General features: G+C 43.7%; 1 pseudogene; it reads left to right on the forward strand.

Annotated features, from left to right (window-relative positions):
- Positions 1-357: 357 nt before the first annotated feature.
- Positions 358-5,667, forward strand: LOC136114615 (uncharacterized; annotated as a pseudogene).
- Positions 5,668-15,299: the final 9,632 nt, after the last annotated feature.

Here is a 15,299-nt window from a genome sequence, read left to right on the forward strand (position 1 = left end):
ACTTTAATGCCTAAAAATATAGTGGCAGCTGCTGTGGCTTTAACTTGTAAGGAGTGTGAGTGTTGTGAACCCAGCTATGTTGTAAAGTGTCCTAACTGTATGTGAGAGTTGGTCCGAAGATGGAGCAGTATTTGCCTGAACATCGCCATCAAGACCTTAGAGAACTGAAGCTGAGACTGAAAGAACGCATGGACAATGACTTGGAGAGAGGCCCAAGGAGAAGCATTGTGTTGCACTGTTTCTCCGATACGGGGGGGCTCCTGCTAACAATGGCTGTCGTGTGGACTTTGCCTGCTTCTTCAGCCAAACCAGCCCCCGCCTCCTGAAAGCTATTGTTATGAGGGTCTCTTCGACCCAGGGACAAGAGCTGCCATCCAGAAGAATGTGTTCTCACCTGCAGCCTCAGTTACACGTGTCCCTCACCTGCTCCCCCAAACAATGGCCAACGAAAAGGAGCATGCCCAGCAGCTCGCCAAGGGTCCTGAGGTCACCCAATGGACCAGAGAAAGACCCCTGAATTCTGGACACGTAAGCGCTGGCAAAAGAAAGCGTGAATCTCTCGAGCCTGCGCAGTACGAGCCTGGGTTGCGAAGTCTAGGCGGAGACTGGGCTAACACAATGGGAGCAAGGGGGGGTGAAGAAGCATAAAAGGTGACTCCAGAATGGGCACCGTTGAAGATCTTCCCACCAGAGGATCCCGAACCACGACGGAGGACCGGCCGGACTCCACGGGACCGGAGACCAGAGGGACGCTTCTGGAACTGGACTGGTGATAAACGCAACCTCATTTCGCATCTTTACTCTTACTTTTCCCTGTTTCTTTTCCCTTTTGTTTTTCTTACTCTCTCTCTCTAGCGCGTGCCGCTTTACGGGCAAATTAATAAAGTAACACTGCTTGATTGAATTATAACCCCTTGGCATTTCGGTGGCCTTAATTTTGCGCTCTAAGATCAAGGTAAAAGAACCATCACGAGTCCATCGCCAAATGGACTGTGACATTTAATTGGCGACGAGGATGGGATTCTGGGAAACAGAGGGGTGTAAATAGTGAGAGGCCTCTGTCTCTCGGAATCAAACCAAAAGATCTCAAAGTGCAAAAGGGGTGTTGCTCTCATGTTGATGAGAATTGTCTGCTAGGGAGAGTGAAGGGGCAATCTTGTGTGTTTGTGTAACTAAGTTGTGCCTCCCCGTAGCAGATTTTTGGCCCCTTCGACCACTTTGGAAAGAGAAGGCTGACGCAGCGGTTGCTGTGGTTTTTGTAACTAAGTTGTGCCTTCCTAGAGTGTGTACCGCCCCTTCGTAGTAAGAATGACCGGAAAAGCTGACAATCAGGATTTTTGGTTAGCAAAAGACCGGGACTCGTTCTACACGCTCTTAGCAAAGTATGGAGCCCGACCCTCCGTACCCGGAGAAGACTGGGCTTGTGACAATTGGACTAATTTGCAAAGTGTAGTGGACCGAGTGATTTCTTTGCAGACCAAGTCTGAGTTTAGATCAAATAAAGATAAGACAGTTGTCTGCGCTGTTCTAGGAGCCAGTCTAGTAGCAGCAATAGAAGATCGCTTTATGCGACGCCGCAACGAAAGTAAAATAATAGTATCCCTTGAAAATCTGGTGCAGGTCTTGCAAAAAACAACCTCCAGCTTAGAACAACAATTAGAAACCTGCTTTCAACAATTAGAGAAGGAGAGGGAAGAAAACCGCTCATTGAAAGCCACTCTGAAGGAAAACACGGGGGTGCGGAGGGAGTGGGAGTTAGAGGAGAAAAATATCCGACACATAAATCAAATCTACCCTCAGAAAGAATTGGAGGACTCGGGAAAACGTTATGATGAATTCCCACATGTGAGACCCTTAGTTAAAACAGAATACTTTTATGCAAATGAGGAGGACACTGACCCTCACATTACAACTAAGCAAACACCTTACACTGCCACTGAGCTGACCAAACTGAAAAAGGAGTATGGTTGCCTCCCTAAAGAATCTGAAACTGAATACGTGTGGCGTGTATCCCTAACTGGGGGAGACCAAATTCAGTTAAGTGAACAAGAAGCAAATGGATACTGGGGGCATGGAGTCTTCTTAACAACTGGTGACAGACGTGCCCCATGGTCTCTAACCCAGCGAGCTGCTTACTAGGCTGGAGGGCTAAACCCCTTAGATAGGGGAGAGCCCTTAGCAACTACTGGCACACCTGATCAGTTGCTAGAAAGTGTACACAAAGCAGCCTGCTTGCAAATTACACATGAAAGAAAATTGATTCCCGAATGTGAATCCCCAATAATGCTGCCAGTGAATCCTAACATGATAACTCCCTTCATAAGGGGACTTTCAGAGTCTCTCCCAGAAACAGGGAAACTAGAACCTCCATTCCCTAGTTGTGGGCGGGGGGGTGGAGGGTGGTTTTATATCCTTCAGCTCACACACACAAAGGGGGAAGATTTGTTGATCACAGCGATAGTGAGTCCTAAGCATGCACTTGTAACCTTTTTAATCGACATCGGTGCACAGATTTCTGCTCTAAGCAAAGTAGTTGCTAAAAGGTTTGGGGTTTCTCCCTTAAAGCGACATTTTTGCATCCTCAGTGCCTTAGAGTTGACAGAACAATACCCCCTTCCCCTGGGTGCCAAGGTTAACTCAGAATGTACCTGGGAGAAAGGTTTGTTTGTTGGTAGCTTGGCTCTGGTAGAAGTAGAGGAGATTACGGGACAGCAGCCAACCGTATCAAGAAGTCCATTTAAAGTCATAAGAACAGTCACTACTGGGACCCCTCTCCCTGACCGGGCAGCCCAAAAGGCCTCAGTACGAAAGTGGTATGCTCAGATTGAACACTATTGTAACATTTTCTCACTGTCTGAAAGAGCTTTAAAAAACCTAGCTAGGCAAGCTGTGGGCTGGGTAGCTTCTCATCAGGTAGATGAGAGATCCGCAGGAGAATGGAATAACTGAGCTGATGAATTTGCAAGACTGGCCCCTGTACAAAAGGACCAAATTTCAGAAGACTGGGAACGCTTGTTAGAATGATTACATGTAAAGCACAAACACACCGGAGCTAAAGACTTGTATCGTGAAGCCTTGGCCAGCGAACAATGTCGAAGACGTCTTGAAAAGCACCCTATAGAAGACAACCCTCTACATTAAAGTGAGGGTAAAGGTTTGTGGGATGCCTGGCAAGTGAATTATTTTAGCCCTTTTAAGGAAACAGGGCTAGTAGGGGGGGAAATAACCCCAGGATCAGTCCAAGCTGAAGCTTTTGGCAGGGCTACAGGTGAAAACACTGTGAAACCATTGCGAGAATGGTTTGGAACTTTTCCAAACTCACAAGCTGCACCCGCTGGATAATTCCATCATTCTAATTATTCTTGCCTCGAGGAGGCGAGCCCTGTTTGTTTTCCTTTTTGCAGGAGAACTCCGAGGGACACAGAGAATAACACGAATCATTCAAGAATCAAATCTGAAGGCCTACATTTTAAAATGACCAATAGTGCAATTAAGTTGCTAATATGTTCCTACATCTTTTCACTTACCTACTATAGTAATTGAATGGGAGTGGGATAGTAAAGAATAAGTTAGAGATCTAACTAGTGTGTTGGGGACAGGATTGGAAGTCTTAAATGGCATTGATTCAAAAATATTAATGAATAAATTGTTTACCAAAAGTAAATATAAAAGACCACAAATTGTGGTCCATAATAACCTTTCTTTGGCTCTCAGTTGTTTTCAGGCACAACTGTAGATGCAATCAGTGGCCGCCTCGATCGTAAGGGAAGGTGAAGAAGGCACTTTTCCTACTGAAATTCGGAAAATTGTCTGGGACAGCGCCACTGAATTTGAGAGAGAACTCCCATCCTGGTGGACTTTGGTAAACTTTACCTATAACCCCATCACGAATACGGCCACGACCTTTGTGTTAGCCATACACAATGCTTCAGTATACATAATTTACCCAATCATTGCATTAGGGTTGAACCACAACGGAGCTATACTCTATCCTTTCGAGCATAGAGTATGGGCCCGAAAAGTGGATGAGAAATGGAAAACTGTCAATTTAGAATCTTGCATTGCGCGAGAACAGCAAGGATTCATCTGCGAAAGTAATACAATCAGTGCTCAAGACATTTGTCTGGACACTGAGCAGAATGTTTGTCATTTCGAGGTTCGTCCTGACAATCGAGAAACAGTACTAGTGTATATTGGCAAAGGTTGTGTGTGCTTGAGGACCACTTGCAACTCTATATTAGTAGATATGGTGACGGTAAATATTAGAAATCATTCAAATTTTTGTGTTTGTGATTTTGTTAAGATTAATGGATGTGATTTTTCTTATCTCGCACCAGTTATATCTCATCAACTTATACAATCTCATTACACACTGATTCAAGAATTACTGCCTACACCTATTGGGATGAATCTTTCATTGGTAAAGCAATTGTTGCAACACCAAGACCTGATCGAGATCTTGGAAGAAGTTCAAGTAAATGGACAGAAAACCTTGATAACCGTTCACCACGATGTTGAAGAAATTCACCGTGTGTTAAGAAGAATGGAAAAAGATGCAGAACATAAGTGGTGGAACACGCTTTTCGGGTGGTCACCTACTGCTACAGGCATCCTGAACAAGTTGTGTCACCCCATCGTTGTTCTTTTTGTATTAGTTTTGATAAGTTTTGTTCTGTCCACGGTACTGTATATTTTAAATTAGAAAATGGTAAAGCGTTTGACGCGTTTAACATCTGTGATTGATGCCCACAATTTGTTCAGTGTACCTTCCAATGTGGACATCCCTAAATTCATTGATACAAAGCGGATCGCATGATAAATGACTTATCTTTTCCTTTCCTTTTTCTTCCTTCTTACTTTCTGTCTCCCTTTGAGGATTGCGTTGTTGCCACGAGTTCCTGTTGACAATGCTCAGTCACCGGGTGGTGTGAGAGTCGGTCCAAAGATGGAGCAGTATTTGCCTGAACATCGCCATCAAGACCTTAGAGAACTGAAGCTGAGACTGAAAGAACGCATGGACAATGACTTGGAGAGAGGCCCAAGGAGAAGCATTGTGTTGCACTGTTTCTCCGATACGGGGGGGCTCCTGCTAACAATGGCTGTCGTGTGGACTTTGCCTGCTTCTTCAGGCAAACCAGCCTCCGCCTCCTGAAAGCTATTGTTATGAGGGTCTCTTCGACCCAGGGACAAGAGCTGCCATCCAGAAGAATGTGTTCTCACCTGCAGCCTCAGTTACACGTGTCCCTCACCTGCTCCCCCAAACAATGGCCAACGAAAAGGAGCATGCCCAGCAGCTCGCCAAGGGTCCTGAGGTCACCCAATGGACCAGAGAAAGACCCCTGAATTCTGGACACGTAAGCGCTGGCAAAAGAAAGCGTGAATCTCTCGAGCCTGCGCAGTACGAGCCTGGGTTGCGAAGTCTAGGCGGAGACTGGGCTAACACAATGGGAGCAAGGGGGGGTGAAGAAGCATAAAAGGTGACTCCAGAATGGGCACCGTTGAAGATCTTCCCACCAGAGGATCCCGAACCACGACGGAGGACCGGCCGGACTCCACGGGACCGGAGACCAGAGGGACGCTTCTGGAACTGGACTGGTGATAAACACAACCTCATTTCTCATCTTTACTTTTACTTTTCCCCGTTTCTTTCCCCTTTCTTTTTCTTACTCTCTCTCTCTCTAGCGCGTGCCGCTTTATGGGCAAATTAATAAAGTAACACTGCTTGATTGAATCATAACACCTTGGCATTTTGGTGGCCTTAATTTTGCGCTCTGAGATCGAGGTAAAAGAACCATCACGAGTCCATCGCCGAGTGGACCGTGACACTGTAGAGCTGAGTCTTACCTGCATTTGAGCTGTGTGCCTGAATTGTTTTGTGTTAACTGTAAGTTTTGGAGAGAGTGGGGACTGTATGTTGTGAGTAGCTTTTAGTAGTATCTGTGGCGTATTGATGTATGTATTAATACTCCTAGTTTGTATTTGTTATAAGATGAGCTGTATTGTTCTGTATTAAGCATAACGGGAGGACAGCATAGTAGTGGTATTCTGAAAAGAGCTTGTTAGGGTGTGTTTTAGCTCACAGGAAAGAAATTGAGGAACCACCTGGTGATAATGTGAATAGAGAAACCTCGATGAAATATTATAATCAGTGGCCATCGTACAAATTAGATGATGAGAAAAAGTAGCCTCAATGAAACTTTGAGTTATGGTACTTTAATATTATTGTCGAAGAGAGAAGGAAAATGGAGTCAAGTTATGTATGCTGATATATTTTTCACTTTGTGAAATCACTCAGAGTGGCAGAAAGAATGTGGTATTAATTTGGCACCACAGGATCCTTTTTTTTTAACATTGGAAAAGGAGCCAAACAAAGTACGGGGGCAGCTGAAACAATGTTGTTCAGTATGTAGAATAAGACAGAAAACTCCCCTGATGAGAGGGGAGGATAGCATAGTAGATTATGTGCCCCCACGGCGGGGGGGAGGGGGAGGTAGAATTGAAGATTATGTGCCTTTATCTTCTGAGGTGGCAGATGATGAAGCTTCAGAGAGAGAAGAGGAAAACAGGGAAAATAAATTGAATTTTTAATAGCTACTGGAGCATCTTATTTGGTTTTGAATCAGGAATTGATACCTTTAGATAAAGATTTTTTAACTGTAGTGGAAGCTACTGGCCAACAAGAGAAATCTTTCTTTTTCTTTTGACAGTCAATCAAATACAAATTGAGAAAACAAATTGGAATTCAGAAGTTCTTATATATGCCTGGGTCTCCAAAACTGTTATTAAGATGAGACCTATTAGACCAATTGAAAGCAATAATAATATTCAAACAAAGTGAAATTCAAGATAAAAACCCGAGATTTTAAATTTGGCAATGATTCAAACTGACCAGCAAAGCCAAATACCTCAGGAAATATTGGATCAAGTATTTCCAGGGGTCTGGGCTTCAAGAGTTCCTGGTAAATCAAAGAATGCAGAACCAGTGAAAATTAATTTGAAACCTGGAGGTGGACCAGTCAGAATCAAACAATATCCCCTGAAATTAGAGGATAGGGGAAAAAAAAAAAAATAAAAAAAAAAAATCAGTAACTTCCTGCAGTTTGGACTGCTGATGGAATGCGAATAAAGAAACAAGATGGTAAAAGCTATAAAGTTAGTGTAGGATTTGAGAGTAATAAATAAAATTACATTCAGTAGTAGGTAATCCTTACACATTGTTAACCAAATTATGAGACAATCAGAAATAGTTTACTGTATTGGATTTGAAAGATGCCTTGCATCTCTTCTGTCTTGCATTAGACAATGAGAGTCAGAAGCTTTTGAGTGAGAAAATCCCGATACTGGGAGAAAAGCCCAATTAACCTGGACAGCGTTACCCCAGGGATAAGAACTCAAAGCCTAGGAAGCTCTTCCAGGAAATGGGACCTTGTTATCTCCTTATAGCCACAAAAACCAAAGAAGATTGTGTGCAATGGACTGTAAGTTTACTAATTTTCTGATATTAAGGGAGTATCGAGTTTCCCAACAGAAAGCCCAACTGATGCAGCACCAAGTGACTTATCTGAGATTCAAGATCTCTGGAGGACAGGGAGAGCTGGGGATGGAGCGAAAAGAAGCTATCTGCCGGACACCAGAACCTGCAACGGTAAAAGAGCTCCAGACATTTCTTGAAATGACAGGTTGGTGCAGACTTTGGATTTTTAATTATGGACTTTTAGTAAAGCCTTTGTATGAACTGTTAAAAGAAAACACCTCCAAGTTGAATTGGATGGGAGAAGCCAGGAGGGCTTTTTCACAACTGAAAAGGAACTGATGAAGGCCCCAGCCCTGGGCCTCCCAGATGTCACCAAACCATTGTGGTTATTCTCACATGAAAGGCAAGGCATTGCTCTGGGTGTCCTAGCACAGCAATTAGGACCCTATAAGTGATCAGTGGCTACTTCAGCAAGTTTGCTGATGACACCAAGCTGGGAGGAGTGGCTGACACTGGAAGCTGTGCTGCCATCCAGAGACCTGGACAGGCTGGAGAGTTGGGCGGGGAGAAATTGAATGCAATAGAACAAGGGCAAGTGTAGAGTCTTGAATCTGGGCAGGAACAACCCCAGGTTCCAGTATAAGTTGGGGAATGACCTATTAGAGAGCAGTGTAGGGTAAAGGGACCTGGGGGTCCTGGGGACAGCAGGATGACCATGAGCCAGCACTGGACCCTTGTGGCCAGGAAGGCCAATGGTACCTGGGGTGGGTTAGAAGGGGGTGGTCAGTAGGTCAGAGAGGTTCTCCTGCCCCTCTGCTCTGCCCTGGGGAGACCACACCTGGAATATTGTGTTGTCGAGGGTTTTGATTGCAGGGTGACAATCAAACCCTGGCAGATGTATTGTTAACCTCCTCTTCCCCCCACTTCCCCCTTCAGCCCCTCCCTCTCCCTCCTTCCCACTCAGGACAGGTGATCAGGAGGAAAAGAAGGACAGAGAGAAGAGAGTTGGAAAAATTAAAAATGTTTTAGTAATGCTACTAATAAGAATAGAGAAAATAATACAAAATATACAAAACCAATCTTGAAAGTCTCCTCAGCAACTGCAGAGCCGGCACCCAAAGTCCTGGACTGGATTCTGTAGCCAACCGGAGCTGGATTCAGTCTCTCACTAGGCCTCAGTTCACAGGGATGACTAGCAAGGTCCTCTCCTAATGTCGGCCATAAGCAGAAGGGAAAAAAGGAAAAGGAAGAAGGCACGAGATCCTCGTGATCTCCCACTTTTATATGAAGTATTCACGTGAATGGAATGTTACACACAGTTGGTCAGTTTCTTGGTCACCTGTTTCTCGTTGCCCCTCTCGTGAGATGTCCATCCATGTTTATCAATAACTTCACATTCCATTGCTATGTTTACCAAAACATGTGTCTGCAGCTAATATGAAGGCTTTAGCTGACAGGCAAAAGAGAAACTTGTTTTTAACAAAACCAGGACAAACAGAGATTTTATTAGATATTGGAATTTTTTTCTAGCCCCTTCTGGTTTATTATAGCAGTGTTGGTAATGAAAGATGCTGGCTCTACTTTTCTGGAGGTCTTGGGATAATAGGGCATATGGTATTGTCACAGTTTACTGCAGGGCAACAATAAACCGTGGTAGATGCTTTCTGTTAATCCCCTGCCCTCCCAGATAAGGAAAGGTAATAGGAGGAAAGGGGAGAGAGATTTGCAAGTTGGAAAAGTTTTAAAAGCTTTACTAATGCTACTAATAAATAGAGAAAATAATACAAAATATACAAAACCAATCTTGAATTTCCTGGCATAGCGCAGCGTTGCCACAGAGCTGGCGTTGCTCCAGCGGCTGCAGGGCAGGTACCCGGAAGTCCTGGGTTGGACTCCACAGTAAACCGGAACTGGATTCAGGGATGCAGGGTCTGGAACCAGGCCTTGGATCGCAGGCACGATAGGTAGGGTCCTCTTCAGATGCCAGCCATGGTGGAAGAGAGCGAGACCCTTGTGATCTCCCACTTTTATAGGTTGTATGATGTGTATGGGATGGAATACTCAATTGGTCAATTTTAGTCACCTGTTCTGTCTGCCCCTCCTTGCAAATATGCCTCTCTGACTTATAGGACATGCAAAATTTTATCAGTAACCTTGGCTGCCATAGTAATAAATCTAAACCTGGGTCTTTTCTGCATACCACAGCTAACCTTATCAGCTCTGGAGTGAACAGCATCTCAAAAACATGCAGCTAAATTCAGAAAAGTGCAGTTACTTAGAAGAACTTAGCTGAAAGGAAAATTCACTAAAAGAGAACTGATCTTGTTTTTAACAAAACCAGGACAGGTATATCGAGTAATTTCCATGTTAATATGTCCATAACTTTTTCATTTCATTTTTGAAATGAGAGCAAATGTCAGACTCAATTATTTCAAGTCTACTATGTCTCTGTCGGAGAATGAAGAATTTTGTAGGCCTCTTTGAATGCAGACGTGCGGACCGGATGAGGGTAAAGAATCTGGCTCAATGTGAGTTTAACATCAATGCCCTTTAATGAACGTTTAACAACACTTAATATCAATGGCCGCCAGAGCACGTTTTTACAACCCTTATATACTCTTTACCCAATGGCCACGCGGCAAGCGCAGGCTACGATTGGTTACTCTCTGCAGTCACTCTTCCCCCTCCACTATGGTGATTAGCTGCAGGGCACTGTCCATGAACTGTTCATGTGCATCAACGACGGCGCCCCTCCTGCAGCCTGGGTCGAGGGCAGACCAGCTTCTGTTTACTTCCGTTCTGTCTTTGGTGTCTCCAGAAAAACCTTCCGTGCAGGTCCTAGCCTGCACCACAGCCACATCAAGCTCTGGCTTGTTCACAGCACACAGACCATGTCCTCTTTCTTCCAAAAACTCTCCACAATTCCTCCTTTTTTTCTTTTTGGACAAGCCAGGCTTGATTAGCTATGCGTTCTAACCCCTCTTTGATACGTGATAAAGAACAACTTATACATAACGTATCAATTACAACAACACCCCCTTAGGCCAAGCCAATTTGTTAAACTTTCTAAACCAAAAAATCAATCGGTTCGATTTCCTGTGGCTCTGACCCTACGGGAAGGCGATCATCGCAATTGTCATAGTTGTCAAACCATGCGCTAATATTTTTCTTCTTAGCAAACTTGAGGTATTCCATTGCCGTTTAAATATCGCAATGGATTGATTAAACAAATTCCAAGAACTTTTATTTAATGGTACTCCTACTCAACATGTAACAAATGGTGTGCTGGGTGTTGATAAACCTGCCCAGAAGGTAGTGGTGTTTAAAGATCTTCCTAACGTTACCGTACATTTTGACGAGGATCAAAAGCAGTTCTTAACAAAAACCCAGGAACTAGACTACTTCTCAAGAGAATGAAAAAGGTACAAACTTTCCACGTGTTTAACACTTTATCATTAAGACCTACTTATATAACTATATTACACATACATGTCACAGCTAAATTAATGCAAAGATTACGCCTCATTCTGTGTCCTCCGAAGGTTCTGTTGCAGGGAGTTGATTCGGTTGAATTTGCTTCAACTCCGGCTTTACTGCTCGGCTTGGAACCCACAATGGACCTTGATCTGTGGAGAGACACATGTACCCTCTGCCATTAAAAATAACAGGTACTGGTCCCTTCCACATTCCAGTGGTGGGATCACTGAACTGCTGCCACTACTGGTTGGATTGCAGATGAGACTTGCTGGCTAACTTGTTGAAGCGATCTCTGCATAACCCCTTCGAAAGCGGCAGCCATCACTTCCGCATTTCACTGTTCTTCTGTCCTGGCTACTTGCGTCAGCATTTCCTCTACTGAAGATCCCGGTGGCAGAGCTGCTAGTATTTGTTTAGTCTTTGAATTTGCATTATCGAAAACTAGCAACCGAAACATTTGGTTTTTCATCTCTTCTGACAAATCCGGGTTTTGCATTACCCCTTCATGTAGCCGGTCAATAAAATGCGTGAAATTTTCTGTAGTGCCTTGGCGTATTCCACTGAATGAGGGAGCTAAGGGTCCTGGTAAAGTTAAGAAAGCATCTAGGGCAAGTTGTGCAGCTTTCCAGTGAACTTCAGCAATAAATCGCAGCTGAACTTCTATTGTAGAGTACTGTCCACGACCTGTATAGGTATCGGGTACCACATTGGTTAATGGGTCCTTTGGACTGGTGTGTTTGGCTGTTTCTTGCTGCGCTTGTTGATACCAGGCCGATTCCCACAGGAGGAATTGTGCTGGAGTTAGTAATAAGCGCATTAAATTTTGGCAGTCCATGGGACACAATAAGTCAGCAGTAAAAATCCAATGCAGTATTTGTCTGGTAGCTTCTGAACGTATCCCATAGTTGGTGATTGTTTGTTTGGCTTGCTGTAAAATTTTCCATTCATGTGGTTCCCATACCGCTGTCTGGGTGTTCATATTTTGAATTACCGGTAGGGCTAATTTTGCTGGAGACCAATCACCTTCTAGAATGGCATCTTTGATGACTGTGGCAGGATGCAAACCCCCCTCTCTCCCCCCACCTCCTTCAGTATGGAGGGAGTAGGCACATCTCCCTCTCTCTGCTACTTGAGGCTAACAACTTCTTTTGTTTGGCCCAGAGCACCCTGGCCAGGGCCATTAGAAGAAGGGATTGCCAAGGCGCCAGTGAGCCGCTGGGCACCTGTGACCAGTGTGGGGGATGTTTGGAGGCTTCAGGGGCACCCCGCACACAGTGTGGGGGTGCAGAGAAGCTTCTAGAATGCCTACAGTCAGGTCTGATCAGCCAGTATAAAAACGGGACTCTCTCGTCGAGACTGGGCCCATTGTCGCCGGTCTCTCGGAGCATGAGCTGAAGATACTGCCGCCGAGAGCCTCCCTCCCCGGGATGGAGACCCCGCTTGCCTTGCTGCCACGGGTGTGAGATGTCCACCCATGCTTATCAATAAGTTTGCATTCCATTGCTATGTTTACCAAAACATGTATCTGGTTCTCCAGGAAAATGCAGCTAATATGAAGCTTTAGCTGACAGGCAAAGTCACTAAAAGAGAAACTTGTTTTCTAACAAAACCAGGACAACAAGGAAAACAGATTATACTCCAATTGTTGGAAGCTGTGCTGTTACCAGAAAAGTTGCCATCATGCATTTCAAGGAGTATCAAAAGGGAAACACTGATCAGGAAATTGGAAATAAATTGGCAGATTACAGATTACATTGCTAGACAAGCTTCTAAAAAGACAGAGACAGATATGAAGGTAATGTCTCTGATCCCGGATGGCTGTCTCCTCAAACCAACATCAGTAAACTATACCTTGCAGTATGTTATGGGAAATTGTATTAGAACACAACAAAACTAATTGGGGAGCTGATGCTCTATACCAAGATTTGATTAAAGGGTAAGAGTGAATTTATATACTATTTGGAAACAAGTGACCCAGCAATGTGAAATATGTCTGGAAAACAATCTTGATACTGTAAATAGGGTACATATAAGAACAACTGGAAAAGGGAAATGTACTAGGACAATACTGGCAAATATATTTTTCTGAACTCCCTAGAAAAGGGGGGTGTCAATATTTGCTGGTATTAACAGATATTTTCTCAGGTTGGCCAGAAGCATTCCCCTGCTGAGACAGTAAAGTCAGAAAAGTAACTGAAGCTTTGTTAAAAGAGATCACATCCTGATTTGGGGTACCCGCTGTGATGTCCTCTGATAGAGGGCCACATTTTGTTGCACACATAGTGCAGCAAGTCAGTAAAGCATTAGAGATCGATTGGCAGTTGCATACTCCCTACAAACCTTAAGCAAGCGGGCAGGTAGAAAAGAAAATGAATCATATAATCAAACAGCAGTTAAATAAACTTTGTCAAGAAACTAATTTGAAGTGGAATCAAGTACTACCTTTAGTGCTGCTCAGAAGTAGAGTTAAGCCTTGGGCCAAGAGAAACTTAGGTCTTTTCTTTCAAGCCAAAAGATTAAGTATATGATGTTAAAGCTTTTTCAGGTCCACCTTTAAAAGAAAAGTAGAATGGACTGTTCCAGGTGTTGCTGATGGCCTTTACTGCAATTAAGATTAAAGAGCAACCTGCCTGGATTCATTATTAAAGAGTGAAGAAAGCACCAGTAGACCTACTGCTTCCCAGTTTTCCCAGCGTTGATCTTAGTGATTCTAAAAGTATAACTGCAGTAACAAATGCTTTTATTTCTAGTTAGCTTTTACACAAATCTTTAGTGAAAACTATTATAGCCCAAAATGAACTAAAAGAAATGTCTGCACAGGTTGAATCAGAAACTGCAAAATATCCCTTGTTAGCATTATTGGTGATAATTATAGTCTTGATAGTAGTCTTATATGGTACTGAAATATGAGCAATCGCAAATCCTTTTGGGAATAAACTGAAGTATTACATGAAGTCACAAAAAATTATACATCTTGTGACTCTAATTTTAATACTAGTAATTTTGACTTGCATTATGCTACAATGTTCTATTTGGTACTGCTATCAAGTAACAGATAATTATGCCGTACCGCAACACGAGATGCCAATATTTTGTAGATCTATATTGCAAAAGAATTTGCAAGTGTATCGAAAAGGGGGGAATTGAAGAGAAGCTGCCAAATTCATGTAACCAATTGACATGAGATAAATGCTTTCTGACCACCTGCAAAATGAGGGGATATTTTTCAAGTTTTAGATCCTTCTGCATGACAAGAGGGAGACAGAAGATTAAGTGATACATTGTTTAGAAGCAGAGTGCTTAGTTTATATTTAACTAATAATTAATAGGTGCATTGTAAGCAAGAAACTAAACAATTATATCTAACATCATCAATTATTTCTTAGTGTAGATGTATTGTATGTCAGAAGTTTCAAAAACTGTAATGCATATGTAATAATTATGTGAATATAAGCAATGCAAGAGAATTCAGTCATTGGAACACTTATGGAGGATGATCCTCAGGATTCCCCAGTGCTGAAAAAATAAAGAATGCCGCTTAACAGTATAATTGACTCTGCTGTTAAGTTTATTTCTCCATTTCACTCTGCCTTTCTATCTCTGCCTCAGCCTGCCTGCCTCTATATCTGATTCTCTGCCTGCCTGCCTTTCTACCTGACAGCCTCTCTCTGTCTTCCTGACTCTCTTTGCCTGCCTCCCTGCCTGCCTTCCTCTCTTTTTTTTCTCTGCATGTTTGCCTCTCTGCCTGCCTTTCCCTCTGTCTTCCTGTCTCACTCACCCCATATCTCAGCCTCCCTGCTGGGATCTATTTCTCTCTCCCTCTCTTCTGCCTGTCTCTTCTGGATGCCTGCCACTCTGCCTGCTTCCTTTTCTCTGCCTGCCTTACTGTCTGACTGCCTCTCACTCTCTGCCTCTTTGACTTCCTGCCTATCTCTGCTTGCCTGCCTCTGCTGCTCTCCCTGCCTGCTGCTCTCTTTCTCTCTCTCAGCCTCCCTGACAGGCTCTCCTTCTCACTGCCTCTCATTGTCCCCACATCCCCCTATTGTTCTCTGTCTCTCTCTCTTTCTTTCTCATCTGTTTTGCTCTCTATGTCTCTTTTTCTTTCTCTGTGTGTGTGTCTCTCTCTCATCATTCTCTCTAGGCTTCTCTTGCTTTCACTGTATCTTCCCCCCTCACCCATGTCTTTTTCTGTCCTGTCTGTTTGTCGTGGTTTAACCCCAGCTGGTACTAAGCATCACACAGCTGCTCACTCACTCCCCCTCAGTGGGATGGGGGAGAGAATCAGAAGAGTAAGTGAGAAAACTCGTGGGCTGAGATAAAGACAGTTTAACAGGTAAAGCAAAAGCTG

Source organism: Patagioenas fasciata, chromosome W (genome assembly GCF_037038585.1).
Source record: "Patagioenas fasciata isolate bPatFas1 chromosome W, bPatFas1.hap1, whole genome shotgun sequence".
Lineage (NCBI taxonomy): Eukaryota > Metazoa > Chordata > Aves > Columbiformes > Columbidae > Patagioenas > Patagioenas fasciata.